This window comes from Monodon monoceros, unplaced genomic scaffold, assembly GCF_005190385.1.
Source record: "Monodon monoceros isolate NGI ecotype Baffin Bay Population unplaced genomic scaffold, NGI_Narwhal_1 Super_Scaffold_22, whole genome shotgun sequence".
In the NCBI taxonomy this organism is placed as follows: Eukaryota; Metazoa; Chordata; class Mammalia; order Artiodactyla; family Monodontidae; genus Monodon; species Monodon monoceros.
Genome location: NW_021703779.1, coordinates 109,331,684 through 109,350,448, shown reverse-complemented (window position 1 = coordinate 109,350,448; position 18,765 = coordinate 109,331,684). Strand labels below are relative to the sequence as shown.

The 18,765-nt window shown below is 38.1% G+C and overlaps 1 protein-coding gene across 6 annotated transcripts in view; it reads left to right on the top strand.

Moving 5' to 3' along the window:
* Nucleotides 1–18,765, top strand: part of ENOX2 (ecto-NOX disulfide-thiol exchanger 2) — a 284,835-nt gene that overhangs the window by 87,121 nt on the left and 178,949 nt on the right. The gene's annotated exons all lie outside the window — the stretch shown is intronic.

Sequence of the window (18,765 nt, the reverse complement as noted above, 5' to 3'; positions counted from 1 at the left end):
AATTAGTCTATTAGTAGAGAGTTGTGTCCATCAACACAGTCTGTTTTACCTACATAAACCCCAGCAAGCGTGTATAATTTCCTGATATTGACATAGGCTCAGAAACCACTAGTCGATGTGATTTGGATAGTGACCATTTCTCTATAAACCATTTTTAAGACCATGTAAATTACTTTCTAAAATTAGTTGAAGTTAGTTCCCTCTTAAACGTTCTAGGATTTTCTTCCTCACTGAGCTCTGGCTACTAAAGAGCTTTCAATTGTATATGTTTGAACTACTTCATGTTGACTTTTAAGAATTTTTCTACACCATTTGCGAAGCATCAGGCTGCTGCCTTGTGTTTTCCTCAAACTAAAAACAGTGTACACTCCAAATTAGTGTCTAGACCTAATCCAAGCACAGGAAAGTTCACCTGAAAGTAGAGAGTGTTTTATGAAGTTAACAAAGGGCGTGGTGACTCATCTCACTGGCTTGAATATGGAGCTAATGTCTGCAGATGCTGTCACTTTTGAGGCACAACAAATGAATGATTTAAAATGTGATCCTAGTATGCACTTGACAATATATATAGTGAAAGTTTATGATGTGTAATTGCATATGCTTATCTCTTTGCGGGGCTTTATTTAAAATAAAAAAGGGACCCTAAGCCCAGCTCTCTCGATTTGAACTGCATAAGCTGATGGCTGACAAAACAGGGTTCAGAGTTGACATAATATCTACCATATGGCTAACTTTAGTTTTCTAAAGTAAGCAACAATAGTTGTAAAGGAAATGTACTTCTCCATCCTTTCAGAAAGTATTGTATTATGAAAAACTTCAAATATAGAGAAAAACGTGGTATACGTTTATACCTACCGTACATGTACAGACTTACCAAACATTAATATTTTCCATATTTGTTAACAGTCCTTTAAGAATACAAATAGGGTTGACCAATTGAAGTTTAATTTGTACCTCTCCCTAGCCACATTTTCCTCCCTTCTTCCCCAAAGGAACTATCATCCTGAAGTTGGTGTGGGTCTTGCCCATCCATGTGTTTGTACATGTAAGCATCTAGAAACATTTTGCATAGGCTCAGTATTTACAATATTTATATCATACTTTATATATCTTTAAGCAACTTTCTTTTTTCACTCAATGTTAGTATTTCTGAGATTTATCTATATTGATATACATACCCATTCATTTTAGCAGCTATAGAGTATTTCACTTTATGAATGACTGTTTCTCAACATGTCTGTTTCCTTTTTGATGGAGTTTTTAGGTTTTTTCTCACTTTTCACTATTACAAAAAGTACTCCAAAACCATCATTGTATTTGTCTCCTGTGTATGTGTGTTTCACTTTGAAGTGGCATTTCTGTGTTCCACAGTGTGTGCATCTTCAGCTCTACTAGACATTGCCAGGTTGTTCTCCAGAGTTGTAATACCACTATCTTATAGCTCAGGCTGCTATAACAAAGTATCATAGACTGGGTGGCTTATAAACAATAGGAGTTTATTTCTTACAGTTCTGGAGACTGGAAGTCTGAAATCAGGCTGCCAGTGTGGTCATGATCTGGTAAGGACCCTCTTCCAGGCTTCAGACTGTCAACTTATGTATCCTCACATGGCAGAAAAGAGGGCTAAAGAACTCTCTGGGGTCTCTTTCATAAGGACACTAATCTCATTCATGGGGGTTCCACCTTCATGACTTTATTACCTCCCAAAGACTCCACCTCCTAGTACTAACACATTGGAGTTAAGTATTTCAACATAAGAATTTTGGGGAAACACAAACATTCAGTCCATAACAACTATTTTATACTTCCACAAGTAGTAAAAGAGGGTTCCTGTTTCTCCACACTTTTCAGCACTCAGTGTTGTCAGACTTAAAACATTTTGCCAATTTTGTGGGCATGAAATGATGTCTCACTGTGTTTTATTGACCATTCTCTCACTTAACTAGTGAGGTTTAATATCCTTCCATGTGTTTACTGGCCACGTGTGTTCCCTCTTCTATGAATTGCCTATTCATATCATTTGTCCGTTATTCTATTTGGTTGTTAGTCTTTTTCTTATTGATTTGAAGGAGATTATCTATTCTGCCTACTAATCCCTTGTGCTTTGTAAATATCATCTCCCAGTTTGCGGCTTGTCTTTTAACTTTGCTTATCCTGCCTCTGTTGAACAGAACTTTTAAATTTTAATTGAATAAAATGTATCAAGGACCTATCCTTTAAATATAAAACTGTGCGTAAGACAGTATCATTCCCATACAACCTGGAGTCCTTCTCATTAAATTAAAATAAAGCAACTTGAAGTAAGACACCAGATTATATTGATATGACTTCATATAAAATAAAAGCTCAAGAGGTTACCTAGAAAGCACTGACATGGCCATCACTAAAAATGTAACTTCAACAGACCATTAAAGAAACTAAAGTTATGCAAGGTGAAAAAGTTCTAGAGATCTGCTGTACAAGAATGTGCATATTGTACAGTAAATAACAATACTGTAGTATACACTTAAAAATTTGTTACAAGGGTAGATCTCATGTTACGTGGGGGTTTTTTTTGCCATAATAAAAAAGAAACTAAATAATTCAGTACATGTCCTTTCAACCTTAAAAAACAGTGATTTCACAGGAAATCTAAGTGTTAGTTCCTTTATTTATCAATAACTGTGTTCCTTGGACAAGTCATTTCACCTCTCTACTAATTTTTTTCATATATGAAGTAAGGAAATTGTATTATGTGTTCTCTAAGGCCCATTACAACTCTAAAAGTTCTATGGTATGGTCTAATGCTTTCAAATGTTCAATAAGAATTTTCCCAATTTCAGATCATGCAGATTTTCAAGAATTCCACTAGCATTTCTTGGAGGTCTTCTAATATACATCTGTACTCCCTTTTGAACCTTTGTGGGAGGTCATCAGTAGTGCTAAAACAACTCCTGTAGATGTTCTTGGAAGACCTAAGCTAAGAGAAGAGAATTAAGAAGAAGACAAATTGTATAAGGTCAGAAAAGGAAGAGGGAATGAAGATAGTGACGTGTGTTTGGAAGGGAAGTCTCAGCACTATTCCATAACACCAAAGCCATCAGTGTCCTGTGTTCTGAAAGTCAGAAAAAATGCTTTTGCTTTAATAAAGAACAGAAGGTCTACTCTGTGGAGGTCAGTTGGTCAAATATGTGGATCTTGGGCAAATGCATCCATAGCAGTATCTGACTTACAAAACACTGCCCTTGGCATTTAAAGATGACCCTTATCACGGCTACTGATCTCTGTTGGCAAATGACTGCCTTTTGCACTCGGCTTCCATGTGAAAACTACCTCCTGATTTGCAGTCAAAGCCACTACTAGACGACTTTTAAAAAATGTGATTGTGCTTTTAATATTCTAGGCCCAGATCCTGGCTCAGAAATAACTATTATATCCCTAAGATCTACTGCTGCACCCCAACACTGTCCGGTGTGTTTGAAGTGAGCATCCTTAAATCATTCCTCTACTTTACAGTCTCCAATTTCTTTTTCCTAATTATCTTTCATTGTGCATTTTTACTGTCCCTTTATCTATCTTGCAGTATCCCAGTTTCATTAGAGAATCTTAGTGTGGGTGGTATTCTTCTGTAGGACTTCTAGGTGATGCTAATGAAACTATGCAGGAAGTCAGATAGCATCCAAGTCTCATAGCAAAATAAAAAGATAGGCATGGCTTTTGTGCTCCTCAGCACCCTTTTACATTATACCCAAGCCTCATAGACCACTAACTTTTCCTTAAATATACTTTTGCACTCTCTGCACTCAGTGTCTTTGCTCCAGAAATCCCTTTTGCCTTCCCCTCATCTGCTTTACATATTCTTTAAGAACCAGCTCAAATTTGACTTATTGAACAGGTCACTGAAGAATTAGTCACTGCATTTTATTTTATTTTATTTTTATTTTTTTTTTTTGCGGTACGCGGGCCTCTCACTCTTGTGGCCTCTCCCATTGCGGAGCACAGGCTCCGGATGCGCAGGCTCAGCGGCCATGGCTCACGGGCCCAGCCGCTCCACGGCATGTGGGATCTTCCCGGACCGGGGCACAAACCCGTGTCCCCTGCATTGGCAGGCAGACTCTCAACCACTACGCCACCAGGGAAGCCCCTAGTCACTGCATTTGAGCACTTTGTTTATACCCAACACCTTGTTTTATGGCTACTTGTTTATATCTGTTCTGCAGGTCCCGCAAACACACACACTACACACATTCCGTAAACTTAATTTTCACTTGTCATAGAGATGTACCCCAGGCTTCCCTGGTGGCGCAGTGGTTGCGAGTCTGCCTGCCAATGCAGGGGACACGGGTTTGTGCCCCGGTCCGGGAAGATCCCACATGCCGTGGAGCGGCTGGGCCCGTGAGCCATGGCCGCTGAGCCTGCGCGTCCGGAGCCTGTGCTCCGCAATGGGAGAGGCCACAAGAGTGAGAGGCCCGTGTACCGCAAAAAAAAAAAAAAAAAAAAAAGAATGAGAAGAAGAGGACACATGTAAGGAGTGACTTATTTGTGGACAACCAAAATAAACTTCATATTAGCCCAGTCCACGTGCTATAAAGCTTAGACCATAAGAAGAGAATAAAAAACAGCATTCTAAGACATATGTCTTGGCCTTGTTTAAAAGACCATGAAAGAGTAAATTTTTATTGCCACCCCAGTGGAACCTAGTACTATAGCAGTGACACCAATCTTGGCAAATGTGGAACTAGCGTCATTACTTTAGGTAGTGTACTGTAAACTTTCTTCATGACAGTGTTACAGATGCTATCTGAAGTAGGTATTCCAGCATCAACACTTGTTAAAATTGTGGTGACTGGTTCATTGTGTTTTCAACAGCTACACATAAATTAGCTCCTCCTCTGTAATGGAATAGCTAGTGCAGCTACCAACAAAGATGAAACAAATTGTAATTTTCTGATATCTTTAGGTAACTAAAGCAACATGTTTCTATTAATAAACTTAATAAAACTCTCATGAATATTATCACTTGCTCCTTTTGTCACTTTTATCACCATTTCTTGTTGGTCAATAGGAACATAACAGGAACTCACTTCCAGGCCAGAGGATTTTAAAGAAAATATTGATCAGCCTTAGCTAATTAAAAACAACTAAAAACCTACTGATCTTTATATCACACACTAAGGCAATTAGGAGCTTATCATAAACATGCATTCTATGGTATACAAAGAGAGATATAAAATTGCTAGTTTAGTCTCTAGTTCTGTGAAATGGGAGACAATATACAAAATGAAGAACTATACATTCCATAGCTCAATAATGTGATAGAAACTGCATGTGCTTGGATAATACAAATTAAGGAGAGTTCCTTATGCTATAGGGTTATTCCCAGAAGGCATTTTTGAGGGTCTTGTTAGGCTATTTTCTATACCACCAAAATCACATTTGCCGAAGTTTGGGGTCTACCTTCCTTGCTACGAGTAGCAGATATCTGAGATCTTTGCAGGTGTTACAGAGTTTGAAATTTCTTTCCAAAGTTGCATATGCCCTTCTTTATACCAAATTAGTGGTGATTTTGTGTGCATTTTTGTTTGTTTATTTATTCCAGCTTTATGGCTAAATATTGGAACCTGCTCTTTCTAACCCGTTCACATATACAACTCACTTACCCATCTTCTATACCACTTATCTTCACATCTCAAGGTTAGAAGGGGCTATGAAAGAAGTCTTAGCTTTGTCTGTTGTGTCATTTGCAAATATTTTCTCCCATTCTGAGGGTAGTCTTTTCATCTTCTTTATGGTTTCCTTTGCTGTGCAAAAGCTTTTAAGTTTCATTAGGTCCCATTTGTTTATTTTTGTTTTTATTTCCATTTCTCTAGGAGGTGGGTCAAAAAGGATCTTGCTGTGATTTATGTCATAGAGTGTTCAGCCTGTGTTTTCCTCTAAGAGTTTTAGAGTGTCTGGCCTTACATTTAGGTCTTTTATCCATTTTGAGTTTATTTTGGTGTATGGTGTTAGGGAGTGTTCTAATTTCATTCTTTTACATGTAGCTGTCCAGTTTTCTGAGCACCACTTATTGAAGAGGCTGTCTTTTCTCCATTGTATATTCCTGCTTCCTTTACGAAAAATAAGGTGACCATATGTGTGTGGGTTTATCTCTGGGCTTTCTATCCTGTTCCATTGATCTATATTTCTGTTTTTGTGCCAGTACCATACTGTCTTGATTACTGTAGCTTTGTAGTATAGTTTGAAGTCAAGGAGCCTGATTCCTCCAGCTCCATTTTTCTTTCTCAAGATTGCTTTGGCTATTCGGGGTCTTTTGTGTTTTCATACAAATTGTGAAATTTTTTGTTCTAGTTCTGTGAAAAATGCCATTGGTAGTTGGATAGAGATTGAACTGAATCTGTAGATTGCTTTGGGTAGTAGAGTCATTTTCACAATGTTGATTTTTCCAATCCAAGAACATGGCATATCTCTCCATCTGTTTGTATCATCTTTAATTTCTTTCATCAGCGTCTTATAGTTTTCTGCATAAGGGTGTTTTGCTCCTTAAGTAGGTTTATTCCTAGGTATTTTATTCTTTTTGTTGCAAAGGTAAATGGGAGTGTTTCCTTAATTTCTCTTTCAGATTTTTCATCATTAGAGTATAGGAATGCAAGACATTTCTGTGCATTAATTTTGTATCCTGCTACTTTACCAAATTCATTGATTAGCTCTAGTAGTTTTCTAGTAGCATCTTTAGGATTCTCTATATATAGTATGTCATCTGCAAACAGTGACAGCTTTACTTCTTCTTTTCCGATTTGTATTCCGTTTATTTATTTTTCTTCTCCGATTTCTGTGGCTAAAACTTCCAAAACTATGTTGAATAATAGTGGTGAGAGTGAGCAACCTTGTCTTGTTCCTGATCTTAAAGGTAATGGTTTCAGTTTTTCACCATTGAGAACGATGTTGGCTGTGGGTTTGTCATATATGGCCTTTATGACCATATAAAGTAAGTTCCCTCTATGCCTACTTTCTGGAGGGTTTGTATCATAAATTGGTGTTGAATTTTGTCAAAAGCTTTTTCTGCCTCTATTGAGATGATCATATGAGTTTTCTCCTTCAATTTGTTAATGTGGTGTATCACATTGGTTGATTTGCGCATGTTGAAGAATCCTTGCATTCCTGGGATAAACTCCACTTGATCATGGTGTATGATCCTTTTAACGTGCTGTTGGATTCTGTTTGCTAGTATTCTGTTGAGGACTTTTGCATCTATGTTCATCAGTGATATTGGCTTGTACTTTTCTTTCTTTGTGACATCTTTGGTTTTGGTATCAGGGTGATGGTGGCCTCATAGAATGAGTTTGGGAGTGTTCCTCCCTCTGCTGTATTTTGGAAGAGTTTGAGAAAGATAGGTGTTAGCTTTTCTCTAAATGTTTGGTAGAATTCACCTGTGAAGCTATCTGGTCCTCGGCTTTTGTTTGTTGGAAGATTTTTAATCACAGTCTCAATTTCAGTGCTTGTGATTGGTCTGTTTATATTTTGTATTTCTTCCTGGTTCAGTCTCCAAAGGTTGTGCTTTTCTAAGAATTTGTCCATTTCTTCCAGGGCGTCCATTTTATTGGCATTTAGTTGCTTCTGGTAATCTTTCATGATCCTTTGTATGTCTGCAGTGTCAGTTGTTACTTCTCCATTTTCATTTCTAATTCTATTGATTTGAGTCTTCTCCCTTTTTTTCTTGATGTGTCTGGCTAATGGTTTATCAATTTTGTTTATCTTCTCAAAGAACCAGCTTTTAGTTTTATTGATCTTTACTATTGTTTCCTTCATTTCTTTTTCATTTATTTCTGCTCTGATCTTTATGATTTCTTTCCTTCTGCTAACTTTGGGGGTTCTCTGTTCTTCTTTCTTGAATTGCTTTAGGTGTAACGTTAGGTTGTTTTTTGGAGATGTTTCTTGAGGTAGGATTGTATTGCTATAAACTTCCCTGTTAGAACTGCTTTTGCTGCATCCCATACGTTTTGGATCATTGTGTTTTCATTGTCATTTGTTTCTCGGTATTTTTTGATTTCCTCTTTGATTTCTTCAGTGAGCTCTTGGTTATTTAGTAGTGTATTGTTTAGCCTCCATGTGTTTGTATTTTTTCCTGTAATTGATATATAGTCTTATAGCGTTGTGGTCAGAAAAGTTACTTGATATGATTTCAATTTTGTTAAATTTACCATGGCTTGATTTGAGACTGAAGATATGATCTATCCTGGAGAATGTTCCCTGAGAGCTTGAGAAAAAAGTGTGTTCTGTTGTTTTTGGATGGAATGTCCTATAAATATCAATTAAGTCCATCTTGTTTAATGTATCATTTAAAGCTTGTGTTTCTTTATTTATTTTCATTTTGGATGATCTGTCCATTGGTGAAAGTGAGGTGTTAAAATCCCCTACTATGATTGTGTTCTGTCGATTTCTCCTTTTACGGCTGTTAGCATTTGCCTTATGTATTGAGGTGCTCCTATGTTGGGTGCATAAATATTTACCATTGTTATATCTTCTTCTTGGACTGATCCCTTGATCATTATGTAGTGTCCTTCTTTGTCTCTTGTAATAGTCTTCATTTTAAAGTCTATTTTGTCTTATATGAGAATTGCTACTCCAGCTTTCTTTTGATTTCCATTCACATAGAGTATCTTTTTCCATCCCCTCACTTTCAGTCTGTATGTGTCCCTAGGTCTAAAGTGGGTCTCTGTAGACAGCATATATACAGGTCTTGTTTTTGTATCCATTCTGCCAATCTGTATCTTTTGGTTGGAGCATTTAATATCTCTGTAGACAGCATATATACAGGTCTTGTTTTTGTATCCATTCTGCCAGTCTATGTCTTTTGGTTGGAGCATTTAATCCATTTACATTTAAGGTAATTATCGATATGTATGCCCCTATTCCCATTTTCTTAATTGTTTTGGGTTTGTTATTGTAGGTCTTTTCCTTCTCTTGTGTTTCCTGCCTAGAGAAATTCCTTTAGCATTTGTTTTAAAGCTGGTTTGGTGGTGCTGAATTATCTTAGCTTTTGCTTGTCTGTAAAGATTTTAATTTCTCCATCGAATCTGAATGAGATCCTTGCTGGGTAGAGAAATCTTTGTTGTAGGTTTTTCCCTTTCATCAGTTTAAATATGTCCTGCCACTCCCTTCTGGCTTGCAGAGTTTCTGCTGTGAGATAATCTGTTATCCTTATGGGGATTCCCTTGTATGTTATTTGTTGTTTTTCCCTTGCTGCTTTTAATATTTTTTCTTTGTATTTAATTTTTGATAGTTTGATTAATGTTTGTCTTGGTGTGTTTCTCCTTGGATTTATCCTGTACGGGTCTCTCTGTGCTTCCTGGACTTAACTATTTCCTTTCCCATATTAGGGAAGTTTTCAAGTATAGTCTCTTCAAATATTTTCTCAGTCCCTTTCTTTTTCTCTTCTTCTTCTGGGACCCCTATAATTCTAATGTTGGTGCATTTAATGTTGTCCCAGAGGTCTCTGAGACTGTCCTCGATTCTTTTCATTCTTCTTTCTTTATTCTGCTCTGCAGTTGTTATTTCCACTATTTTATCTTCCAGGTCACTTAGCCATTCTTCTGCCTCAGTTATTCTGCTATTGATTCCTTCTAGAGAATTTTTAATTTCATTTATTGTGTTGTTCATCATTGTTTTTTTGCTCTTTAGTTCTTCTAGGTCCTTGTTAAATGTTTCTTGTATTTTCTCCATTCTATTTCCAAGATTTTGGATCATCTTTACTATCATTACTCTGAATTCTTTTTCAGGTAGACTGCCTATTTCCTCTTCATTTGTTTGGTCTGGTGGGTTTTTCCTTGCTCCTTCATCTGCTGTGTGTTTCTTCTCATTTTGCTTAACTTAACTGTGTTTGGGGTCTCCTTTTCTCAGGCTGCAGGTTTGTAGTTCCCGTTGTTTTTGGTGTCTGCCCCCAGTGGATAAGGTTGGTTCAGTGGGTTGTGTAGGCTTCCTGGTGAGGGGACTAGTGCCTGTATTCTGGTGGATGAGGCTGGATCTTATCTGGTAGGGAGGACCACATCCGGTGGTGTTTTGGAGTGTCTGTGACCTTATTATGATTTTAGGCAGCCTTTCTGCTAATGGGTGGAGTTGTGTTCCTGTCTTGCTAGTTGTTTGGTATAGGGTGTCCAGCACTGTAGCTTGCTGGTCGATGAGTGGAGCTGGGTCTTCCCGTTGAGATGGAGATCTCTGGGAGAGCTTTTGCCATTTGATATTATGTGGAGTGGAGCCGGGAGGTCTCTGTTGGACCAATGTCCTGAACTTGGCTCTCCCACCTCAGGGGCACAGGCCTGACACCCGGCCAGAGCACCAAGACCCTATCAGCCACACGGCTATATGACGGGGACAGGAAGCATAAGCCACAAATTTCCCAGCTCTGGGGAAGTAGGACCACCTATATAACATGTGGTATCCAGGAGGCTCCAGGCTCACAGAACGTTTGGGAGTCCACCATGTAACTTTCCCCTGTCAGGCTTGGTGCTCCAGTTGGTCACCACTGCTGTCCTGGGCTGTCCTCGCACCTTGGCTGCTCTAACCCCTCCTGCGGCTTCCCACAAGGTAGCTTTGAGGTGGATGTGAAGGAGAGTTGAAAAGGTAATAGCAGTCTCTGAATGTAAGTTATTATTGTTAAAATAAGAAAATCAAGCATCTATTTAGTGATGGGAGTAATGGAATATTCCTGATTTTGCAGCTTTTCCAAATTTATCTGCATCTTGTCCATAAGCTCCTACTTCTCACTGAATCAGATAAGACAGTACATTTGGTGATGCAGTTCACCACTATGTTGAAGGGCAGAAGTAAATTTTTTTAAAATGTAGCTTGCTAGAGGATATCTGGGAAGCAGCAACAGATATATTGCCGTTTTGAGCCGAATCATTTTGTTGACCACAAGGCAGAATGGCAGCAAGCTCGAATGGGAGAACTGTAGTCATTATCCAAAGGTCAGACTTGATAAGCAGACTCTGCTGTTTCTTCCCCTAATTTGCATATGTCTGGAGGGGCATGTGGGTGGCAGGGGAGCCAGAAATCTCACTGTCAAAAGAGTGTTTAAGTGATTTTCTGCAAGTAGAACTGGCTGTATTCTGTACAGAATGACAGGATTCCTGTCTTCAAGGAGTTCTTAGTCTAAGGAAGTAAGGCAGCAGCAGGAGCTTCAGGTAGAGTCCACATCGGTCATGTCTCTTGGCTCAAAGTAGGCATTCCATAAATGTCATTTGGATGATTGGATAAATGAATGGGTGGACAGACGAGTAATGAATGAACAGTGAACTTTGAAAGGTAATTCCTTGGAGTTACTGTGTGGAAAAGCAGAGGTGACAACTTGAAAACCTTTAGCAATATAACTTAGAGCCAAGCATCTACTTCCACTAGAAGTTTAAATATTTGAAATCTAGACCAAGGGTGGGGAATACATTTATTATGTTTACTGCTTTGTATGTAGAATGAAAACAAAACTTAAAATTAAGAATTCCAGCTCTTACACATGGTGTTACACTTCAATGAATTACTATATTATGAAGATAAGTTATGTTGAATAATTTATCATAATTATTTTTAATCAATTTGATTTATTTACTGCCAAAACATCTTGGAAGTAACTTTTACAATTTTTCTTTCATCAATGGTGAACCATGCAACAGTAAAAACATTAACCTCAACACAAATGCTACAGGTAAGGCAACATGGTATAGGGGAAAGATTTGTAGCCAGGGGGTCTGGGTTCTAGCTCCTCCATACATTCATGTTAAAACTTTGGGTTAATCACTGAAGCTCCCCTGAGCTGCCGTTTTCTCCTCTATAATCCAAGGACATTAATCCCTTCCTCTATCATAAGGATGTTGTGTAAGCACTTGATGAGCTGTAAAATTCTATAGTGTCAGTTGTTGGGGAAGGAGTTAGAAATAATGTCCTAGTGCTCCAAGACTTTGATTTCTGGCATTCTGGTATACAGTGTGGAGTGCAGTTCCTGAATGTTGGCCACCACCCTGGGAACATTCAACTTAATGATAGTTACATGAAAGATTTCCTAAAGTTACCATTAAACAAAATGTATTTAACATGGAAGTTGAACAGATTGTAAGGTAGAAGTTTTGACTCCATTTAGATGCTGCTCTTTTGAAGACTTCACTTATATTTGCCAATCCACATAGCGTGTACCATGCACTGCCCTGGTTTGCAATGACCAGAATGGAGTTGTTTCACTGATAGGCCCTCATAGCATTTGACAAGCACCAAAGTTGTTAGAAGCTTTGCTTCAATATAATTGTCACTCCCACTAAACTGCAAAATGACCATTTAAATTTGGAGGATTATTATCCTACTAAACATAAATCAATTCACTATCCTCTAAAGTATAACTGTGTTTAAGAGCAATAGGCAAGCCACAGCCATTCTCTCTGTATTGGATGAGGTTATAAGTGTGTTACCAAATGCTCACATCAGGTTATTACTGAAGCACAATTCTATATCCAAGAGGGAAGATAACTATTAAAAACGAGCTTTAAAAAAAGACATTTTATACATATTTTAAAATAGAAAACATAAGCTGATTAGGCAAAGTTCCAAAGATTCATTAGTTTATTAAAGTAGATTGAAATGAATGTTTGAGAGATTTAAATAAATTAACCTTTAATGAGTACCCAGGGGCCAAGGAAGAAGAATGACAGAGGATTAGGAGTATTTTGTCTGATTGTTGCATAATGCACACTGATTAGTTTTTTTTTCTGAATGCTCATTGCTGCATAACAATACTAATAAATTTTAAAAAGATTAAATTTAAAATATCTCTAGATTGTAATTGTTGCCTGCTCTTATGTGTACACAAATACCATACTTGGATTTAATAGCAGTCCCTAGAACTTTGGCAGAGGGATACAAGAACTTTTGTTAGCACATCATTACATTTTGAAATATCTCATATGTGAGCAAAGCTTTGGTCAATTAGGGTAATTTATTCCTAACATGTTAGGCATTCTTTTAGCATTTCAGCATTAGATTCTTATTCTGATTTTCAGAATACTTGTTATCTAAATAATATTAATTGATAGCAAGTTACCTAGAAGATATGTTGGTATTTAAACATCTTATTTTTAAAAAACAACTTTTCTGCACTTATAAGTTCTTATTTATAATTATCAAAATTCTTAAGGAGATTTTTTTTGGAGCAGTGTTGGAAATGCTTTGATTTTTTTCAGGGTGCCTTAACTGTACTACCATTAAATCATTTACTGACTGAAAAATAAGTTTTGAGTAGGTGGTACCAGGAAGGCATTCTTCCAGACCTCCCTCCTCTCTTGTTTTCTACCCCATTACTGACTTTTATATCAGGTTTCTATTAATGTCTTCTATCCACACTTCTGTTATTGTTGTTTTATCTTAACTACAGAGCTTAGAGATCATGGTTCAACACATCTTTCAGATGAGGAAACCTTGACCAATAATGAATTACCCAAGGTTCTCCACTAAGTTAATGGAAGATCAGAGACCAGAGCTTGTGTTTTTGTGGCCTGTTCTTCCACTATACTTAACTGCTTCCTTTGCATTTTTTAGTTTACCAGATCCTTCCTAAAGTTCAGTGGAATCACTAAGGAATCATTGAGGTGACAAATAATACAGGCAAACCACACTGCAGCCTGATTTTATTAAATGTAGCTGTAGTTTAGACACAGTACCTCCCAACATCCTTCATGACGTTGTACGTGTAATGGAGTAAATGAATGATCTACTTGAGGGCAGGGGTGACCGGCCTGGGGTCCCAAGGGTTGTGAGATTGGAGACTAATCCCCAAGACAGTGTGGAATCTTTCTCTGGAGATAAGAAAACAGAATATTTCTGAAGCATTTTAGCTATAATCTCCTGAACTAAGGAAAAGAACATAATCCTGTAATTATATTTTGCCTGAATTTTTTCCAAGACTTCAGGTTTTGGTTTAGGGTTTTTGTGGTTGCCAGCAACCCTTCTAACCTTTTCTTTCCATCTTTTCCTTAGAAGCATCATAAACCAGACAAGTTTAGGTCTAACCTATTTATACCACACAACCAATACAGTGCCCTGCATATTGTAGGTAGAGAGTAAATGAACTTATTCTCTAAGTGTTGTTTGGTTTTAACCTTAAAAAAACCACAACACTTTGGGTAGTGTATGCGCATTTGCTCCATTTAGACCAGTGGTTTTCAGTCATGGCTGCACATTAGAATCACCTGGTGGGGGGACTTCCCTGGTGGTCCAGTGGTAAACAATCTCCCTTCCAATGCAGGGGACACGGGAGCGATCCCTGATCAGGGAACTAAGATCCCACATGCTGTGGGGCAACCAAGCCCGCGCACCACAACTACTGAGCCCACGCGCCTCAACTAGAGAGCCCACATGCTGCAAACTACAGAGCCCATGTGCCACAACTAGAGAGAGAGAAAAAAAAGGAATCACCTGGTGGCTTTTGAAAAATGAGCCACTTAGGCCCCACCCTGACCAATTGAATCAGAATCTCTGGGGGTGGGGACCAGGCATTGGTATTTTTTAAAAATTTCCCAGGTGATTTTAATATGTACAGTGATGAGGCACTGTCTTAAAGTCTCACTCTCTTCTGGAGATACTCCTAACAAGTCTTTGACGTTCGTGACTGAGTTGAGGCAAGAAGTAGCTGGTGAAAAACAAAATAATGTGGGAACGGCTTTTGGCACCATTCACCTTATAGAAAACCAGATTTGGGTCACATGTGTATCAAAGAAAACAATTGCCTTTTAGTAGCCCAAAGGGAGGGTTCTTAAATAGAATTGGTTTACTGCACTATGGCTTTATGCTCATGCTTGGCATCTGTCCAGGAGGTTAGGCTGCTTGGTCAGGTATTCAGGGCCTTAGTTCATTGTTATTGCGTTTCTTCTTTCCACCATCAACCTAAGCAAGTGCCCAATTTCCAGGAAATTCTGAGCCTGTTAATTTACCAAGGCTATAAATTTACCAATCCAAATCTGTATCCAAATGATGTATTTCCCCAAACCTTGAACAGGAGAGGCTCAAAAAATAACAAAGCAAGAACAATGGAAGATTGAGATGGATTTAATTAGGGAGGGAGTGAAAGTTGAAATGATCTCTGGCTTTTGGGACCATTCCAAGATTCCTATGACATCAGTTGGAACAAGAGGATTCTTAAGTCTTTTCCAGTCCTGGATTCTTTTTAAACACAATTTTGGAAAGTTACTATGCTTTCACACTCTGACTTTACGTGGTATAACAGCTTCCTCTATTGTTTAATCAGAATAATTGTGTTGTATGCTTGTTGCCTAGAACTCTTAGGTGTTAAGAATCTGTGCAATGTTTAAGGCCTATCTCCCACAATGGAACATGACTCTAACTCCCATACAGTGCTATTTTGTTGCAGAGAAACTCTTAAGTTGAAAATGTTCACGGAATTGAATTCGGCTATGGCATTCTCTTCGACTCAATCCAACGCTTCACAATCTCCTAGGAGCCCTGATTTGCTCTGTCAATTGTTTGTCTCAAAGCATCTTCCTGAAATGAATTTACTTTAAAGTTAAAGATGATTAGAGTGCTTCGTCTCCAGGAGACAATTACAATGCTATATTCTTTGGCAGGGAGAAAAACAACGTAGCATTAATTTTTTCAACCTTTCTTTGAGTATTGTTAAAAGGAGAATTGTCAGCTTAATCCAACATACGATAATAACCAAAATACAACTGCTATTAAAATGCAAGGTTTTCTAATAAGATCATTTTGAGGAGTTGTTTGGGAGGAGGAGAAAAGGGAGAAGTATGCAGGGGAAAGGGAAGGAATCTGTTAAGTATTCCTGACCTTCAAAGACACTTTCGTCAGTGAATGCTGCAAACAAAATAAACCAAGTCTGAGACCTATTATTAAAATGTTATTCTCCCTCCATAGCCCAATACTATGTTACCCTGACTCTTAGACTATTATGCTTTATTTTTTTTTCTGGATGAATTGATATCTTTTGACAGGCTTTGTTAAGAATACATAGTAAAAGGTCAAGAGTAAGCCATTTGATGGTGTTTCCTGGCAGCCTTTATCCTATGGCAAATAGAGATTGGAAGCAGTTTTCTTTTCCAGTGTAGCTTTGTGGATATGCTTCCAATGAATTGTGCTTTTTCTCATACTGAACTCCCAAACCGTGTAGGATTTTCAGGACTGCGACTTAATTTTAAAATGGATCATCTCAGACTCCTCTCTTCCCCTCAACTTCCAGATTCAATCAGACACTAAATCCAGATGATTCCACTTCATGAATATCTCTGAAATCCATTTCTTTCCATTCATTGCTACTGGTCTGAGGTTACACTACTGTCATCTCTCCACTGTGTCACTTTGGTATTGTAATTGGTCTCTCTGTCTCTGGTGCCTTCTTACCTCCTGTGTGTCCTTCATTCTGCCATAAGCATGAACTTTCTAAGGCAGATATCAGATATTGACAACCCAGAACACCTGCAAACCCATAAACATCGAGAATGAACCCTGAGGTCCTACATTAAGTGCTCTGATAAAAAGGCTCTGTATACTCCTATAGAGAGAGCTTTTGGGGATTAGGAAACATTTCATTGAATAGGTAACATTTGAGTAGGGTTTGTTTTTTTTTTTTCACATCTTTATTGGAGTATAATTGCTTTACAATGGTGTGTTAGTTTCTGCTTTATAACAAAGTGAATCAGTTATACATATACATATGTTCCCATATCTCTTCCCTCTTGCATCTCCCTCCCTCCCACCCTCCCTATCCCACCCCTCCAGGCGGTCACAAAGCACCAAGCTGATCTCCCTGTGCCATGCGGCTGCTTCCCACTAGCTATCTATTTTACGTTTGGTAGTGTATATATGTCCATGCTTCTGTCTCGCTTTGTCACAGTTTACCCTTCCCCCTCCCCATATCCTCAAGTCCATTCTCTAGTAGGTCTGTCTTTATTTTGAAGGTTGAATAAAAGCTTTCCAGGTGGAGAAAAGGGAAAATTGTATTTCAAGCAGAGGGAATGGTATATACAGAAGCACAGTATAGAAAGCCCAGAAATAAGTCCATCCATATACCATCAGTTGATCTTCAACAAGGGTGCCAGAGTGCCCCTTGGGAAAAAAATAGTATGTTCAATAGATGGTGATGAGAAAATTGATATCCACATACAAAAGAATGAATTTGGACCCATATCTTACACCATACACAAAAGTCAACTCAAAATGGATTAAAGATTTAAATATAAAACCTGAAACTGTAAAATACCTAGAAGAAAATCTAGGGGGAAAGCTTTGTGACATTGGTCTTGGCACTGATTTCATGATATGACACCAAAAGCACAGACAATAAAAGCAGAAATAGGGCTTCCCTGGTGGCGCAGTGGTTGAGAGTCCGCCTGCCGATGCAGGGGACACGGGTTCGTGCCCCGGTCCGGGAAGATCCCACATGCTGCGGAGCGGCTAGGCCCGTGAGCCATGGCCGCTGAGCCTGCGCGTCCGGAGCCTGTGCTCCACAACGGGAGAGGCCACAACAGTGAGAGGCCCGCGTACCGCAAAAAAGAAAAAAAAAAGAAGCAGAAATAGACAAATGGTACCCCATCAAACTAAATGGTGTTAGCATAACAAAGGAAACAATCAACTGAGTGAAAAGTCAACCAACCTATTGAATGGGAGAAAACAAAAGAGGTTAACTTCAAAAAAATATATAAAGAACTTCTATAACTCAATAGAAAAAAACCCCTAAAACCCAATTTTTAAAATGAGCTAAAGACACAAATAAACATTTCTCCAAAGAAGGTATACAAATGGCCAACATGTATATGAAAAGGTGCTCAACATCACTAATCATTAGAGTAATGCAAATCAAAATTAAAATGAGATATTATTTTATACCTGTGAAGATGGCTATTATAAAAAAAAACGAAGATAAGTGTTGGCAAGGATGTGGAATGATTGGAACCCTTGTACACTGTTGCAGCTGCTATGGAAAACATATGGAGTTTCCTCAGAAAATTAGAAATAGAACTACCATATGATCCAGCAATCCCACTTCTGGGTATTTATCCAAACGAATTGAAATCAGTATCTTTAAAAGATATTAGCACGCCAATGTTCATTGAAGCATTATTCACAATAGCCAAGATATGGAAGCAACCTAAATGTCCAACAAATGAATGAAGAAAGAAAACACAGTATATACATACAATGGAATATTATTCAACTTAAAAAAAGAAGGAAATCCTGCAATATGCAAGAACATGGATGAAGCTTGAAGATATTATGCTAAATGAACTAAGCCAGTCACAGAAGGACAAATATTGCATGATTCCACTTGTATGAGGTATCTAAAATAGTCAAACTCATAGAATCAGAGCGTATAATGGTAGTTACCAGTAGCTGAGTGGCAGGGGAAATGGAAAATTGCTAATCGACAAGCACAAAGTTTGAACTATGCAAGATGAATAAATGCTAGAGATCTGTTGTACAACATCATGCCTATAGTTAACAATACTGTATTGTACACTTACAAATTTGTTAAGAAGGTAGAGCTCATGTTAAGTGTTATTACCACAATAAAATTAAGTTTTTAAAACAGAAGCGCGGAGACATGCAAAGCCATAGCATGTTTGAGGAATTTGAGAAGTTTGGTATGAATGAAGTAAAGGATACTTGGGGGAAGTGGCAAGAGATGAAGATGCAGTAATTTGGTCCAGATTTTCTGTGTATTTATCTGCCCTCCTTTCTGGTTGCGATTTTTTTGAGGAACAAAACTGTTTCTTATCAAGTCCTGAA